We start from the raw sequence: 19,885 nt of genomic DNA, 5'->3' as shown, positions 1-19,885 counted from the left end.
TAAGTGTCTGTGGCTGAGGGACTCTGAGTTGCCATTCCTCTCAATACCTTAGCAAGATTACATCACCACAGCAACTAAGTATGTGCCATAGAACCATTACATCACCATACTAAGTACTAAGTATATGTGAACTAGAGAACCATTATCTCATCAATCACACTGAGTAAATACCCTGCAGTATGTATCTTTGTTTCAAATATTCTTTTTCCAGATTTCTGGCCCTCTACAGAGTGATGTGAGTATTCCTTGGTATTGATCTTCTTTAGGATAGATGTGTGTGTGTGTATGTGTGTGTGTGTGTGTGTGTGTGTGTGTGTGTGTGTGTGTGTAAAATAATTTTAATATGGTCCAGGAGTATATTAGAATGGTTTGCCATTCTAGTCTTTGACAAATCCAAAGATACCAACATGAGGGATAAAAATGCATTATTTGGAAAAAACTATAGGGAAAACTGGAAATTAGTATGGCAGAAATTACATATGGATCCACACTTAACACCATATAAGATCAAAATGGGTCCATGACTTAGGCATAAAGAATGAGATAATAAATAAATTAGAGAAACAGAAAATAGTCTACCTCTCAGACCTGTGGAGGAGGAAGGAATTTATGACCAGAGGAGAACTAGAGATCATTATCGATCACAAAATAGAAGATTTTGATTACATCAAACTAAAAAGTTTCTGTACAAACAATACTAATGCAAACAAGATTAGAAGGGAAGTAATAAATTGGGAAAATATTTTTACAGTTAAAAGTTCTGATAAAGGTCTCATTTCCAAAATATATAGAGAACTGACCCTAATTTATAAGAAATCAAACCATTCTCCAATTGATAAATGGTCAAAGGATATGAACAGACAATTCTCAGATGATATAATTGAAATTATATCCACTCATATGAAAGAGTGTTCCAAATCACTACTGAACAGAGAAATGCAAATTAAGACAACTTTGATATACCACTACACACCTGTCAGATTGACTAAGATGACAGGAACAAATAATGATGAATGTTGGAGGGGATGTGGGAAAACTGGGACACTAATACATTGTTGGTGGAGTTGTGAAAGAATCTAACAATTCTGGAGAGCAATTTGGAACTATGCCCAAAAAGTTATCAAACTGTGCATACCTTTTGATCCAGCAGTGCTGCTATTGGGCTTATATCCCAAAGAAATACTAAAGTGGGGATAGGGACCTGTATGTGCCAAAATGTTTGTGGCAGCTCTTTTCATAGTGGTTAGAAACTGGAAGATGAATGGATGTCCATCAATTAGAGAATGGTTGGGTAAATTATGGTATATGAAGGTTATGGAATATTATTGCGCTGTAAAAAATGACCAGCAGGAGGAATACAGAGAGGCTTGGAGAGACTTACATCAACTGATGCTGAGTGAAATGAATAGAACCAGAAGATCGCTGTACACTTCAATGTATTCTGATGGAAGTGGATATCTTCAACATAAAGAAGATCCAACTCACTTCCAGTTGATCAGTGATGGACAGAAATAACTACACCCAGAGAAGGAACACTGGGAGGTGAATGTAAATTGTTAGCACTACTGTCTATCTACCCAGGTTACTTATACCTTCGGAATCTAGTACTTAATGTGCAACAAGAAAATGGTATTTACACACATATATTGTATCTAGGTTATATTGAAACATATGTAAAATGTATGGGATTGCCTGTCATCAAGGGGAGAGAGTAGAGGGAGGGAGGGGATAATTTGGAAAAATGAATATTATAAAAAAATTACTCATGCATATATACTGTGAAAAAAAATATAAATTAAAAAAAAGAATGGTTTGCCATTTCCTTCTTCAGCAGATCATTGTTTCTCAGAACTCTCCACTAAGACATGCTCATTTTAGTTAATGCTGAATGGCATAGTTCAGAGTTTAATTGAGCTATGTAAGCACTTCTGCTATAATAAGATAATGATTCTGGAGTAGATTAGTAATACTAAGAAATATCAAATGCAAATTGACTGATACATTATGGAAATGTATCAAATAATATTTGATCACATTGAATCTGTAACAAAATCTAAAGGCTGTTTGAAATGAAAATGACATATATAAAATATTTTAATATTAAAACAATAAAATAACATTCAAATAACATTTATTAATTATCTCATGTATAAGACAATTCTGAAGTAAAATAATGTATGAAAGTCTGTTATCTAAGGGAGCATACATTCTAGCAGTGGAGATAAAATATTCTTAGACTATAAATATCAGCAAATTCAAAAGAAAAAAGGTCATCAAGAAAACTCAAAATTTAGGGCAATCGTACAAGATCATAATAATAAAAAAGATTATTCTGTTAACATAGAAACATGTTTATTTTTTTTCTGAATTAAAACCTGACATTGTTTGTTAAAAAGATATTCTAAAAGAATTATCATTGACTTTAAGCTGACCTAAATATCCATTTTAACAATTTAAACGTGTGAAGTAGAATAGAAACATTAGATAGAAGAGAAACCAAAGAATGAACTTTAGCAACAATTAAGCATAAGTATCTTTAGTTATACATAACACATTAGTTTATTTGGAAAACCCAAGACAATTGATAAATATATGAAATGAGGCAAGGCGTAATTTTGTCACCTGAATATAATTTGCAATAACCTATAACTGCATTAAACAATAGAGTAGAACCAAACCTAAAGTATATTGCAACAAATACACAAAATTGAATCTTAGTTTCCATTAATAAATGATTGGTAGATATGAATAGGCAATATGCAAAAAAATGTATTTTTAAAATAATCAACATTTTTGAAATAGTTCTCATAATTACCAAGAATAAGACAAACAAAAAGTACTGCAATCAATTTTTACTCAGATTAACAAAACAATAAAGTTGAATATTAAATTATGTCATATGATGTAAAAATATATTTGATGTTTGCCAAAAAAAGTGACATCTGGTCATTCTTTATGACCATGTACAAAACCATGATGGTTTTTAGTAAATGATAATGAATACTATATTAAAAATTACAAAATTTTCTTGCCTTCAGACTTAACCAATTCATACATAAGTTAAAAACTTAAAATTAATGAAAAGGAAGGAAAAAAAACTACATGTATAAATATCAGTTTGATCTTATCAAAAACCCTTCAAGGTAGATAGTCTTATAATTACTTTTTTTTTCCAAATGAGAAAATAAAGATTCTCAGAGGAAACTACGTGTTCATGATAGTACAGGTAATAAATTTCTACAGTGGATTTTAAAACCAAGTCTCCTATTAGCAAGATAGGCTTTTTTATGCTTTGTTATTTTCTGTAGTTTGTATAATTAAATGTGCATCTCTCTAGTTGGACAATAACGTATGATTTATACCTATACATGTTCTTCATAAAAACAACATATGATTTTCCTAACTTTTCTTGTTGGAGTTTGTTTCTCAAGAAACTAAGGTGCCAGTAAAGATCAAGGTAAAATGTATTTTTTTCCTTTGCTCAAAGAAAGAACCCCAACTCCATCTCCTCCAATTAAGTTATGTTGCAAACACATTCTGATAGCCCAAAGAGATATAGTGAAAATCTTATTTTTTTTAAGAAAACCTACTGGGAAAAAATAACTTAAAGGCGGAATATAAGAACAGTTATTTAGTTAATAGAATGCTCTTAGAAAGGAAAGAATTATAAAGAAAAGACAAACAAACACTGGATTGGAAATTCAGACAAAACAAAACAAAAACTACATGTCATAATCTTATTTTATAGTCATACAACCTTGAACACATCACATAACTTCACTGATACTTGGTTTCCTTCTTTGCAAAACTTAAGTTATTATGCCAACTGTAGCCATCCAACAGGGTTGTTGTGAAGCCACCCACCTGTAAACACACCTGCAAGGTTCTTTGAAAACTTTGCTGTTTAAAAATATCAATTATTCCTATTAATGTTGTTATCAAGTAATATCTATAAATCATCTACTCTGTGGCAGGTACTGTGCAAAACACTAGAGATATAATAAATAAGTTTCAAATGAAATATCTGTGAAGGCTTGTTCACTGACAGTATATTTTCAGGAAATGAAATGGGAATATTTCAAATGTCACAAAGAGCAAAAGAGAGAAAATGTACTAAACACACAGAACTAAAGACCTGGTATGTATTTAAAGAATATCAAGATTTTCTGTTTGACAAGTGTTTGTCTTTTTATTGTCCAAACTTTGAAGACTTTGAAATTGAAGACTAATGAAACAAGTAAAATTCAGTATTAGAGACAGATATGAAAATATATTTACTATGACCCTCAAACACATATTGGAAATCATCTATCCTGCATGAGAATGTGATAAATTTATTTTGCATACTGAAGTTGAAATTCCTAGGGAAATCGAGAATGTTATTTAAAAGAAAAGAAAAAAAAAATAGAAAGAAAGAGGGAGAGAGAGAGAGAGAGAGAGATAGAAAGAGATAGAGACCAAGAGAGAACAAAAACAAACCCCAAATTCTAGAGGTGATGCCAAGTTATTGGCTAAATTGATAAAGGGACATGGTACATAATTTAGGCATTAAATCAACTACCTGAGAGGATTTATTATAGAGATCTGAAAACTAGTATACTCCAAAAACATTAATCAGTGCCTTTGATGAATGCTGCCCCAATTGAAAGCTTCTGCTACTTTTGAGGAAATCAAATCACAAATTTACAGATTATTATTTCATTTGGGGAAAATATTTAAAAAAAATAAACTGATAACTGTTTAAACATAACTTATTTAGACTCTTCATTAAAATATAACTTAATCTTCAAAATAATTTGATCATTGGCAATAAATTATTTAAATACGAGTATTTTTAAAATTGGTACTTTAAATCATTCTGCTGGTATTTGACCTATTTGCAAACTGATCATTGTAACAACATGAGTCTTAGTAAAAGGACTATCTTTTGTAATTTTGATCACAAATATATCATCTGATACTTTTTACTCCTTGTAACTATGAACATTCCTTGCCACCTAATGCCCCAGTGACTTTTGGCTTATTTCTATACAAAATGAATTCACTTATCCAAAGCATTAGTTGAGTGTCTACTGTATACTATGTTTGTCACAAGGGAGATAAAATGTAGACAGCTCCTTCCCTCCTGGGATTACACACTGCTGGCATGAAATCCTTTAAAAGATTTAAAAAATAATTTTGTATCATTAGATTTCGTGTTTCTAAACATTTCAACCATTTACTGGTGCAACAAATACTGTCAATACAAGTTCTGAATTTATTGAGAGTATTATATAAAATAATCTTCAGAATTATTAAAATATGGAAATCTAGGGATCTGTTCTGTCTCAACCTGAGAATCTTTCTTGATTACTTTCAACTTTTTAAATATTCATATAATAAAGGCAATCAATGTTTCTGTAGCTATATGATTTTCTTAATATAATAATTTTAAATTAAAAAAAATAAAAAAAACTACTAAAAACTCCATGGAACACTTCATCTAATTGTACTCTCTACCTCCGAACTTTATCAATAATCAAAGCTGTCTTTCTACACCGGTATGTTATGCAAAAGGAATATTGAGATTACCGTTGATGGTTAATACAGTACAAAGATCTGGGACTCAGTTCCAGATCTAAACTAGAGCAATAAAAATATTGAAATAGGTATAGTATCAGGGAGTGATACATTCATGGGCCACAATGTTTTTTTGGCACAGTTTTCTAGTTTTTCATGTAGTCCTACTCCATTCCCAGATCTCCCCATCTTTCCTAACTGGCTGCTCTGGATCTCAATCTAATCCACTTTTCTCACTCTAGCCCCAGGGATGTAATGTAGCCAGCAGCATTAGCAACAAGCTGTGGATTCTGACACCAATATCCCTTCTCTAGGAGTTCTTAATTTAAAAAAAAAATGATAAAAGCTGGTTGGCTAATTTTTTGGTCCCTGCATTTTAAAGCCAACATATGGGCCTCATCCATATGGCTGTGGGAAGCAATCTGTTTATCAATGGAAAATAGGAAGAAAGAAGGAATTATCCAGTTTTAAAGCCCACTTGTTGGTTTTCTCACTAATCTGCCCTTTAATTCAACATCCCCCAGACTGAGAATATGTTCTCACATTCCCAAGGGGTAGAAAAAATAAAAGAATACAAAGATACCTGGATACTAAAATTTGAAGAGAGGGGTGGGGGATATGCTCAGCACTGATCCCATTGCCTGATTTCTTTAAATTACCAAAATCATATCTTACTCTGAGAGGGGAAATCATACTAATTCAGATAGACAAAAATAAAAATTTGTAAACACTATTCAATAATAATGATAATTATTATTATATTAAAGGGCATTAATGTAGCAACATAATGTACTATAAAGACCAGACCAAGTCAAGAAGACATGGATTAAGAACCCAACCTTAAAGAATAATGGATATGTGACTCTTGATATATAATTTAATTTCTCAATGCTCAAAGAAACTTTATAAAACTATAAATTTAAGATATTACCAACTTGTGTTGATAGAGGAATGTTCTCCATTATATATTCCCCATACCAATGAAATTGCACATTTTAATTTTTAAAAGTGTAAAGAAAAAAAAAAAAAACTTCACAACAATTTTTGAGTTTAACATATACACTCTGAAGCAAGGAGTAAAGATATTTCTCCCATTTTTCTTGCAAGGAAACTTGGACATTTTCCCTGATCACACAGGCAGGGTTTGAGTCAATACTTCATGAAAGAATTTATCAATGCAAATTGAATCCCAGTAACAACTTTCAGTATTCCCAAGATAAATATAGGAAAAATAACTCTAATAAGATTCCTGAAACATATCAAGGAATTAATTTCTTTTTATAAAAGATTAATGATTTTTTTCAGATCTTGCCTTAAAAATTAATATAGCCAACAAGGTGGGGGAGGAGGGAATCTATCAAGTGCCTACCATGGAAAGAATTAAAAAAAATCCATAGGGAAAACAAAAACTTTTGGTTAAATACAGTTCTAGCTTTCATTGAATGCAAAGTCTAGTTGATGACAAAAATTCAGGCAGTGGAAATATACTGTAAAGGGCTAGAACTGAGCAGATGTATTTAACCTAGATGCAAAGTAACCTAGCACTTAGGGCTAATCACCAATTCTCTATTAACATGTTTGGAGGATGACTCAACTCTATGCTGGATGGATGTGTGGTTGTGGTGAGAGAAGGGAGGAGAGATTAGCTGGTGAAGTAGGAGGAGATAGAATAATGCTATTGATGGTGGAGAGAGAGGAAGGAGGTGTGAAGATTGCTAGATCTAATCTCCTGAAGGTGACCCCAAAAGACCAAGAATAAAGACTTTTTCTTATCCTGACTCTGGCTGGTTCTTAGGGTCTCAACAATATTCAATAAATGTAGAATGAGAATCAGCAAGTGACTCCTCTGATCAGAAAAAAAAAAAAATGGGTTACCTGGGTTTTCTGTCTTTGTATTTGGAGGGCTTTGTGGTTAAAGATTACCAAAAAACTCATTTGTTGTTCCCTGAGCCATACATAAAGAGTTGATTTTACATGGGAATTTAAGGTACTGTCATCTCAAGATCTTGAACCTCTGTTGTAGATGCTTCATCTTTTATTATTTTACTCAATTTATTGATTGACTGAATCAAGAGAATTTAATCAAGAGACCTGTGATAACATTAATGGTGAGGGAGTAGAAACCCTAATCTTACATTGGTGTCCTTAGAGTTAAAAAATTAGAATTAAAAAAAAAAAGTTTTAAAAAGTACAGAATCTTAGATTCAAGTTATTTCCAGGTCCATTTGGTTCAGCAGTATTTTTGAAAGATTTTGAATACCAAGATAAGAAATCCAAATTTTATTGGCTAGTAGATAGACATTAGGTATTCTTAAATGTTGAGTGATGGGAGATAATCTGAATTTAATAAAATATTAATTTGTATGAATAAAGCAAAGGATGGATTAGAGGAAGGGAACTGATGTGGGAAGATATTTAAAGAGCTGTTATAATGGCCCAGATGGATAATGGAAGTGAGAGCCTGCATTGAAAATAGAGGGGAAGTCAATATCACAGTTCTTGGTAACTGACAGTATATGAGAGGTAAGGAAGAGAGAATAGTTAACACAAAGGTATAAAAACAGGAGACAAGGTGAATGTTGTTGCCAATGACAAAATACTATAATCAGAAAGAAGAACAGGGTTTTTGTGGAAAGATTATAGCTCAATTTGGGACAATGTTTTCCATTGTCACATTATGATAAAGATAATACTGTCTTTATGCCCCATAGCAGATAGGATGGAGGCATGACATCAGGTACATGATTATATCTCAATTATATTTTATGATCTACAATAATCAAATGCCATCTGGTTGATATTTATGTCACTGAGACAAATGATTAGTGTTTAACAATGTAGAGGAAAATTCAGTATGAGAACTTTGAAGCTAGACCCAAACTGCTAGCTGTGCTTGTCCTAAGGAAATAATTTCCAATTTCCCATTTGCAGTAGGATATATGTTTAATAATATTCACAATTTGTATATGTTGCTTCTGTTTAGGAGATAACTTATACCCATTACAACCTCACAACAAATATTTAGGATAGCTACTAGAAGTATAATTATCCTTACTTTATGGAAGAGAAAACTCAAGATATAAGAGCTGATAACTTTCAGAAATGGGGTGTTAATACAAATCTATTATAATGTTGATTATGCCAGGCATGTCAAACAATACTCCCAAGAACAGTTCAAATTGGATTAAAATATGATTGGTAAATGCATAGCAAAATAAATAAAAATAAACATGTCTTGCATTTTAGAATTGTCAGTGTTACCCGGGCAATTCTTAAATATATGTTAGTGACTCTTATTCTGAGTTTAGCATCATTCTACTACATCATGGGGTCTGTCATTTAAATTGAGGTTAGCACGCTATATGTGTCTATAAATACTCACAGTTCACAAAAGGGAAGCAAATGAGGAATCCAGACAGTTATACAGGCAAGAGTTTCCTGGTGAATGTGTAACATCTGGCTCTGGAGTAGGCTTTGGAGGTGAAGAGATTGGAAGGAACAGATGTCTTTTTGAAAAAAATAAAAGAAATACTATTTTATCCCCCCAATTCCATGTAAATTATTATTGTTTTTATTTTAAAATTTTTGAGTTTCAAATTTATCCTTTATAAAAAATTAAATATGTGAAAGTGACTGAGCAGAGAAAGAACTTAGATGAATTCTCCCAATATTTCCCTCCAAAAACTTTGTCTTAAATCATATCCTGGAGAAACAGAGACAACAAAATGTCAAAGTGAGTCATTCCCAAGAAAACAAAGTAGGTCAGAAAGAAAAATCTATGACACAGGGTGAAAGTTGGCTGGAAGTACACATAGATGAAATATTAATGGTAGAGCTAGGTGGTGATAACAGACATATCAGCATCTTCAGTTACTCCCGGGCCAGAGATAGTAAAGGAGATGGCAAGTGTTCAAAAATAGATGATCAGGTTCCTCTGTGATATCAATGGATGTAGGATCAAATTTAGTAATTCCATTGACTATATGTGCTTCTGGGAAGAGAGGAACACTTTCAATGAAGAAATAATAAATGCCATATATGGAATGTGATCAGTGATCCCTTTACCTATGTCAATTTTTGGGTTATAGTTCAAGGCTTAAGAAGAGAGAAACTCTTTTAGTCAAGAGAATGTAAAAGTCCTGAGGAATATCCCTGAAAAATGATATCACTTCTTGCCCCAAGAGATCACGAATCATGAAAACCGTATTGCTTTTGATTCCAAGGGAGGAGAAACCCAGAGAAACAGTGATTCAGGACTATATTAATTGCAGTCCCAAGGGTTAAGGACTTCTTATGGGTAAGGATAAAAGTTATGGGAGCCAAGATGGCGGAGAGGAAACACACGACTCAGTGAACGTCCTCACTCCCTCACAACCAATTAGATAAATTAAGTCTCAAAATTAGCTCAGGACTGATAGATACCACAAGGACTGGAAGCACGACTTACCAGCTGAAGAGAATCTGGAGTTTCAACAGGAAAGGTCAGTTCTCAGGGGAGGAATAAGAAAGACCAGCACAGACGGTGGGGTAGGGGCACACTGCGCCCATTGCGCTGGGAAGGGCTCTGGGATCAGAGAAGCCACTGAGATAAAGGAATCTGGCACAGGCTGTTAGCTCTTCTCTGCTAATTATTTAGCAGTTCAGAAGAGAAAGCCAAAATATTTTAAAACTCAGATTAAATTTTCCCCGGACCCTGGGGGTGACTCGGCACCAGGGGGTGTGGCCTCAGCTACCTCCTGAGAATAGTTAAGAGACTGACAAGTGGGTGGATACGGCCCAAGGCAACACACACTGCCTAGCTTAGCTGGAGGGAGTGGAACTCAGCTCCAGGAAGTCCCAGAGAAGCGGAACCTTTGAACTAGGGACCGCGGTTTCTGGCAGACACTTCCAGTTTGAGCGCAGGGGCTTCTTACGTCACCTGCTGCAGACACCCACTCCCCACCCGGACACATAGCCTGGGCTTCCTGCAGTCTTCACTATTCTACGCCCTCGAAGCACAGCAGTGCTAATCACCTCTGAGGCACTCCCAGGGAGAGGGTGGGGAACTCTCTCCCAGAGCTCTCTCTTAGCTCAGGCTCAGGAGCCGCTGCATCCATCCCGTCTGGGAGGAAGCTGGTAAAGAAGTAAATAATTTCCTACCCCAGAGACAGACCCCAAAAGATTTTTTTTAAGTATGAACAAAAAAGCTAGAAAAACCATAGATTCCTTCTATACAGAGAAAGAGCGGGTGTCCAACCCCGAGGAAGTTGACAGCAGAGAATCAGATAACAACCTAAAGGGGAACGATTCCTGCCCCCCATCACATAACTCTCTCCTAGAAGAAGATCTTAAGAAATTGAGGGAGATCGAAGAAAAATGGGGAAAAGAAAGGGAAGTTATGATAGAGAATAATAATGTCCTGAAATTGGAGTTGGAAAAAATAAAGAATTCACAGGAGATGCAGGGAAACAAAATTAGTGAATTAGAAAAGGTTAAAAAAACACAGGAAAGTAGGATTTCTGAATTGGAAAAGATAAAAAAGTCTCAAGAAAATAGAATTTCTGAATTGGAAAAAGAAAATAATTCTCAAAAAAAAAAATTAGGGAAATGGAAAAAAACTCAATAGAGCAAAATAATTCATTTAAAAACGAAATTGGGCATTTACAAAAAGAACTAAAAACTGTGAAAGAAGAAAATAACTCCTTAAAAGTCAGGATGGAACAAATAGAAATGAATGATTCACAGAGAACCCAAGAATCAGTCAAACAAAACAAAAAAAATGAGAAGCTGGAGAACAACGTCAAATACTTACTGGGAAAATCTATAGACCTGGAAAATAGATCTAGGAGAGATAATCTGCGGATTATTGGACTTCCAGAAAACTATGACCAAAAAAAGAGCCTAGATTCTATTTTACAGGAAATTATCAAAGAGAACTGTCCAGAGATAATAGAAACAGAAGGGAAAGTAGATGTGGAAAGAATTCATCGAACTCCTTCTGAAATAGACCCTAAAAAAAGAACACCACGGAATATTGTGGCTAAGCTGCAGAATTACCACACAAAGGAGAAAATCCTGCAAGCAGCTAGAAAAAAACAATTTAAATACCAAGGTGCCACAATAAGGGTCACCCAAGATCTGGCTGCCTCCACATTAAAAGATAGAAGGGCCTGGAACCTGATATTCCGTAAGGCAAAAGATCAAGGACTGCAACCAAGAATGAACTACCCAGCTAAGTTTAGCATCTTTTTCCACGGAAGAAGATGGTCATTCAATGAAACAGAGGAATTCTATATGTTTCTAAGAAAAAAACCAGACTTAAACAAAAAATTTGATCTACATCCACAAGACTGAAGAGAAACAGAAAAAGGTACACAGAACCCTTGAGAACTGTAACTTTGTTGTGGGTATATAAAAAATACTCAAGGATAATTTGATTTTACTGATATAAAAGAAAAAAAGGGGGGTGTGGTAAAGGGAAGGAGGTCGGTTCAGAAAAAGGGGAAGGAGTGATAAAAAGAGGGAAACTACATCCCAGGAAGAGACATAGAAAATACACCATATCTGAGGGAACTTAGTGAGGGGGAGAATCATTGTGTGAATCTTACTCTCATCAGAAGAGGCTCAAAGAGTAAATAATTAACATATTTGTTTTTCAGAGAATTTTCTCTCACCTCATTAAAAGGGGGGAGAGGAAAAGGGGAAAGGAAAAGGAGAATAAGTGAAGGGACTTGGAGGGAGGGGGGAGGGATCCTAAAAAAAAAAAAAAAAAAAAAAAAAAAAAAAAAAAAAAGAGGAGGGTTGCGCGTCACAAGGGGGGTCTGTAAAGTAAATATCGGGAAGGGGGATCAGGGGGGTCAAGGGAAAAAAGTATAATCTGGGGATAATACGATGGCAGGAAATACAGAATTAGTAATTTTAACTGTAAATGTAAATGGGATGAACGATCCCATCAAACGGAGACGGATAGCAGATTGGATCAAAAAGCAGAACCCTACAATATGTTGTCTACAGGAAACACACTTAAAGCAGGGAGATACATACAGAGTAAAGGTAAAAGGTTGGAACAGAGCTTATTATGCTTCAGGTAAAGCCAAAAAAGCAGGGGTAGCTATCCTTATCTCAGATCAAGCAAAAACAGAAGTAGATCTCGTTAAAAAAGATAAGGAAGGAAACTATATCCTGCTGAAAGGTAGCATAAATAATGAAGCCATATCAATACTAAACATATATGCACCAAGTGGTATAGCATCTAACTTTCTAAAGGAAAAGTTAAGAGAACTGCAAGAAGAAATAGACAGTAAAACTATAATAGTGGGAGATCTCAACCTTGCACTCTCAGATTTAGACAAATCAAACCACAAAACAAACAAGAAAGAAATTTAAAAAGTAAATAGAACATTAGAAAAACTAGGTATGATAGACCTTTGGAGAAAACTGAATGGCAATAGGAAAGAATATACTTTCTTCTCAGCAGTTCATGGATCCTATACAAAAATTGACCATATATTAGGACATAAAGATCTCAAAATTAAATGTAGGAAGGCAGAAATAATAAATGCCTTCTTCTCAGATCACAATGCAATAAAAGCTACATTCAGTAAAAAGTTAGGGGTAAATAGACCAAAAAGTAATTGGAAACTGAATAATCTCATCTTAAAGAATGACTGGGTGAAAGAGCAAATTATAGAAACAATTAACAATTTCACCCAAGATAATGATAATGATGAGACATCATATCAAAATCTTTGGGATGCAGCTAAAGCGGTAATAAGGGGAAATTTTATATCTTTAGAGGCTTATTTGAAGAAAATTGAGAAAGAGAAGATTAACGAATTGGGCTTACAACTTAAAAGGCTAGAAAAAGACCAAATTATAAACCCCCAACCAAAAATTAAACTCGAAATACAAAAATTAAAAGGAGAAATCAATAAAATTGAAAGTAAAAAAACTATTGAATTAATAAATAAAACCAAGAGTTGGTTTTATGAAAAAGCCAATAAAATAGATAAACCTTTGGTAAATTTGATCAAAAAAAAGAAAGAGGAAAATCAAATTGATAGTGTTACAAATGAAAAGGGGGATCTTTCCACCAATGAAGAGGAAATTAGAGAAATAATAAGGAGTTACTTTGCCCAACTTTATGCCAATAAATTTGATAACTTAAGTGAAATGGATGACTTTCTCCAAAAATATAGGCTCCCTAGATTAACAGAGGAGGAGATAAATTGCTTAAATAGTCCCATTTCAGAAAAAGAAATAGAACAAGCTATTAATCAACTCCCCAGGAAAAAATCCCCAGGGCCAGATGGATTCACATGTGAATTCTACCAAACATTTAAAGAACAATTAGCCCCAATGTTATATAAATTATTTGAAAAAATAGGGGATGAAGGAGTCCTACCAAACTCCTTTTATGACACAGACATGGTACTGATACCTAAACCTGGTAGATCGAAAACTGAGAAAGAAAATTATAGACCAATCTCCTTAATGAATATTGATGCTAAAATCTTAAATAAGATATTAGCAAAAAGACTTCAGAAAATCATCTCCAAGATAATACACTATGATCAAGTAGGATTTATTCCAGGAATGCTGGGCTGGTTTAATATTAGGAAAACTATTAATATAATTGACCATATTAATAATCAAATTAATAAGAACCATATGATCATCTCAATAGATGCAGAAAAAGCATTTGACAAAATCCAACATCCATTCCTACTAAAAACTCTTGAGAGTATAGGAATAAATGGATTATTCCTTAGAATAATCAGGAGTATATATTTAAGACCGTCAGTAAGCATAATATGCAATAGAAATAAACTGCAACCTTTCCCTGTAAGATCAGGAGTGAAACAAGGTTGCCCACTATCACCATTACTATTCAATATAGTACTAGAAACGCTAGCCTCGGCAATAAGAGCCGAGAAAGAGATTCAAGGAATTAGAGTAGGAAATGAGGAAATCAAACTATCACTTTTTGCAGATGACATGATGGTATACTTAGAGAACCCCAAAGACTCTGCTAAAAAGCTACTAGAAATAATTCAAAATTTCAGCAAAGTGGCAGGATACAAAATAAATCCACATAAATCCTCGGCATTTTTATATATCACTAACAAAATGCAACAGCAAGAGATACAAAGAGAAATTCCATTCCAAACAAATGTTGAGAGTATAAAATATTTGGGAATCCATCTACCAAAGAAAAGTCAGGAATTATATGAGAAAAATTACAAAACACTTGCCACAAAAATAAAATCAGATTTAGATGATTGGAAAGACATTCAGTGCTCTTGGATAGGCCGAGCGAATATAATAAAGATGACAATACTCCCCAAACTAATCTATTTATTTAGTGCTATACCAATCAGACTCCCAAGAAACTATTTTAATGACCTAGAAAAAATAACAACAAAATTCATATGGAAGAATAAAAGGTCAAGAATTGCAAGGGAACTAATGAAAAAAAACTCAGAGGAAGGTGGTCTAAGTGTACCTGATCTAAAGCTATATTATATAGCAGCAGTCACCAAAACCATTTGGTATTGGCTACAAAATAGACCGGTAGATCAGTGGAACAGATTAGATACAAAGGACAAAAAAGGGTACATCTATAGCAATCTAATCTTTGACAAACCCAAAGATTCTAACATTAGGGATAAAAATTCATTATTCGGAAAAAACTGTTGGGAAAACTGGAAATTAGTATGGCAGAAATTAGATATGGATCCACACTTAACACCATATACCAAGATAAGATCAAAATGGGTCCATGATTTAGGCATAAAGAGGGAGATAATAAATAGATTGGAGGAACAGAGGATAATCTACCTCTCAGACTTGTGGAGGAGGAAGGAATTTATGACCAGAGGAGAACTAGAGATCATTATTGATCACAAAATAGAAGATTTTGATTACATCAAACTAAAAAGTTTCTGTACAAATAATACTAATGCAAACAAGATTAGAAGGGAAGTAACAAATTGGGAAAATATTTTTAAAAACAAAGGTTCTGACAAAGGTCTCATTTCCAAAATATATAGAGAACTGACCCTAATTTATAAGAAACCGAACCATTCTCCAATTGATAAATGGTCAAAGGATATGAACAGACAATTCTCAGAGGAAGAAATTGAAACTATATCCACTCACATGAAAGAGTGTTCCAAATCACTACTGATCAGAGAAATGCAAATTAAGACCACTCTGAGATACCACTACACACCTGTCAGATTGGCTAAGATGACAGGAACAAATAATGACAAATGTTGGAGGGGATGTGGGGAAACTGGGACACTAATACATTGCTGGTGGAGTTGTGAAAGAATCCAGCCATTCTGGAGAGCAATCTGGAATTATGCCCAAAAAGTTATCAAACTGTGCATACCCTTTGACCCAGCAGCGCTACTACTGGGATTATATCCCAAAGAAATACTAAAAAGCGGAAAGAGACATATATGTGCCAAAATGTTTGTGGCAGCTCTTTTTGTTGTAGCTAGAAACTGGAGGATGAATGGATGTCCATCAGTTGGAGAATGGTTGGGTAAATTGTGGTATATGAAGGTTATGGAATATTATTGCTCGGTAAGAAATGACCAGCAGGAGGAATATAGAGAGGCCTGGAGAGACTTAAATCAACTGATGCTGAGTGAAATGAGCAGAACCAGAAGATCACTGTACACTTCAACAACAATGCTGTATGAGGATGTATTCTGATGGAAGTGGAAATCTTCAACATAAAGAAGATCCAACTCACTTCCAGTTGATCAATGATGGACAGAGGTAGCTGCACCCAGAGAAGAAACACTGGGAGGGGAATGAAAATTGTTAGCACTAATATCTGTCTGCCCAGGTTGCATGTACCTTCGGAATCTAATGTTTATTGTGCAACAAGAAAGTGATATTCGCACACATGTATTGTACCTAGACTATATTGTAACACATGTAAAATGTATGGTATTGCCTGTCGTCGGGGGGAGGGAATAGAGGGAGGGGGGGTAAATTGGAAAAATGAATACAAGGGATAATATTATAAAATATATATATATATATATATATATATATATATATATATATATATATATATATATATATATATATATATATATATATATATATATATAATAAAAAAAAAAAAAAAAAAAAAAAAAAGGATAAAAGTTATTATAGTACTTAATCCCAGGCCACATCAACTTAGAAGTATTGAAAATTAAAAACAAAAACAAAAACAAAACAAACAACAATAGTAACAATAACAACAAACAAACAAACAAAAAATAGCAGGCACACAGAAGCACACACAATTAGATCTGAAACCAACAGACTAAAAGAAGCCTGATGTTAGAGACAGTACCCCTCTCACACATTCCAGCCTAAGAACACAGCCAACAATTAACATAAAGCAGCAATTCAGGGAAAAAAAGTGGAAAAATGAGCAAAAAACAAAAAAAGAACCAAAATAAACAACAAAAATACTAATATATTAAAAAGAAGGTCAAGACACAAAGTCAGAAGAAGACAGTGAAGTCAAAACAGTTACAAAGCATCACCTCAAAAAATGTAATGGGGACTGGATACAAAGCTAAGAAAAAATCCTGGAAGAGGTTAAAAAATATTTTTAGAATCAAATAAGAGTGGAAGAGGAAAAATAGATACAGAAAATTTAAAAATTGTAAATATACAATTAATAACTTGCAAATGAGACACAAAATGTTAAAGAAAATATTTTCTTGAGGGTGGAGTCAATATGGCAGAAATGACACTCGTTTCTCTCTGACCTTCTCTATAACCCTAGCCTCTGAATTAGCTCTGAACTGGCAGAACCCACAAATATTGGGAATGAAACAAATTAACAGTAGAAGATAATTTCAAAGATTGCCAGAAAAGGTCTGTTTCAATTAGAAACAGGAAGGAGGCAGCCTAACACAAACAGCTGACCACAAATACCAATGCAGACAGTGCAGAGTCCCAGTGAAGTTCAATCTCAGTTTGGCAGTGTAAACTCCATGCAATAGAAAATCTACAGGGAGGAATCCACAGCAATCTACAGCCACTCTGCCTGGTTGCAAGGCAGTAGATCATCAGAGAAGTTATAAAACATCTAACACAAACACAAAAGTTCAATAGTGAATCCCAAAATGCCAGAATTTCACAGGACCCTGCCATGCCCACGCAGCACCCAGAATAAATCAGCACATATCCAGTACAGTGGCTGCATGGAAAACCTCCCCAGCCCTAAAATCAAACTTTAATTTTTAAAAAATAATGAGTAAAAAAGTAAAGAGGACTCAAACTATTGACAGATTTTATGGTGAAAAAGGAGATTAAGGGCAGATTGTTTCCAGATGAAGCCCCAAAAGGCAAAATAACCTGGTCCCCATCATACAAGGTTCTAGAAGAAATTAAAAAAGATCTTAAAGAGAGCTAGAAGAAAAAATGGGGAAAGGAAAAGAAAAATTTTCACGAGGATCTGGAAAAAACAACAAAGAGACTATCTAAAAAATTCACTACAAAATAGACATAGTGAAATGGAAAAGGAAGATAATTCATTTAAAAATAAATTTGATAAAATGGAAAAAGAAAGCAACTCCCAGAAAAACAGAATTTGTGAAAAAGAAAAAGAAAATAACTCCTTAAAAAAACAAAATTTGTGAAACGGAAAAAAAATTCCATAGAACAAAACAACTCATTTAAAAATTCAATTGGACAAACACACAAAAAATAAAATAAATAAATAAATAAATAAATAAATAAAATAAAATAAAAAAGTAAAGGAAGAGAATAACTCACTAAAATACAGCATTGACCAAATGGAAATGAATCACTCAATGAGAACAAGAATCAATCAAGCAAAACTAAAGGAAAGGGAAAAAAAATGTAAAATACCTAATTGGGAAAACATCCAACCTGGAAAATAGAACTAGTGGAGACAATCTAAAAATTACTAGACTCCCTGAAATACATGATGAAAAAAAAATTTAAACACTATCTCTCAGGAAAGCATCAAAGAAAACTGCCTGGATATCATAGAAACTGAAGGCAAAATGATCATTGAAATAATTCACTGAATGCCTCCAGAAAGAGACTCCAAAATTAAAACCCCAAGGAATATTGTGGCTTAATTTGACAACTATTAGACCAAGGTAAAAATATTGCAACCAGCCATTAAAAAAAAAAAAAAAAAATTCAGATACCAAGGAGCTACAATAAAGATTACTCAAGACCTAACATCGTCTACTTTAAAGGATCAAAAGACCTGGAACCTGATATTCCTAAAAATAAAGGGACTTGAAATGCAGTAAAAAATAAACAAGCTATTCCGTAATAAGGGGAAATTTTTATTTCTTTAGAGGCTTATTTGAACAAAATAGAGAGAGAGAAGATTAATGAATTGGGCCTACAATTTAAAAAGCTAGAAAAAGACCAAATTTAAAAAACCCCAACCAAAAATCAAACTTGAAATACTAAAATTAAAAGGAGAAATCAATAATATTGAAAGTTAAAAAAACAAAACAAAACAAAACAAAAACAAACAAAAAAAACACAAACAAACAAAAAAACCTATTGAATTAGTAAATAAAACCAAGAGTTGGTTTTATGAAAAAGCCAATAAAATAGATAAACCTTTGGTAAATCTGATTAGAAAAAGGAAAGAGGAAAATCAAATTGTTAGTCTTACAAATGAAAAGGGGGATTTTTCCACCAATGAAGAGGAAATTAGAGAAATAATAAGGAGTTACTTTGCCCAGCTTTATGCCAATAAATTTGATAAATTTAGTGAAATAGATGACTTCCTCCAAAAAATATAGGCTTCCTAGATTAACAGAGGAGATAAATTGCTTAGAGACACATTTCAGAAAAAAGAAATAGAACAAGCTATTAATCAACTCCCCAGCAAATAATCCCCGGGACCAGATGGATTTACATGGATTTACATTTACAATTCTACCAAACCTTTAAACAACAATTAGCCCCAATGTTATATAAACTATTTGAAAAAATAGGGGATGAAGGAGTCCTGCCAAACTCCTTTTATGACACAGACATGATACTGATATCTAAACCAGGTAGATTGAAAACTGACCAATTTCCATAATGAATATTGATACTAAAATCTTAAATAAGATAGTATCAAAAAGACTTCAGAAAATCATCCCAAGGATAATACACTATGATCAAGTAGGATTTATACCAGGAATGCAGGTCTGGTTTAATATTAGGAAAACTATTAGTATAATTGACCATATTAATAATCAAATTAATAAAAAAATATGATCATCTCAATAGATGCAGAAAAAGCATTTGATAAAATCCAACATCCATTCCTACTAAAAACGCT

This window comes from Sminthopsis crassicaudata, chromosome 1 (assembly GCF_048593235.1).
Source record: "Sminthopsis crassicaudata isolate SCR6 chromosome 1, ASM4859323v1, whole genome shotgun sequence".
Lineage (NCBI taxonomy): Eukaryota > Metazoa > Chordata > Mammalia > Dasyuromorphia > Dasyuridae > Sminthopsis > Sminthopsis crassicaudata.
This window is presented reverse-complemented; position numbering follows the sequence as displayed.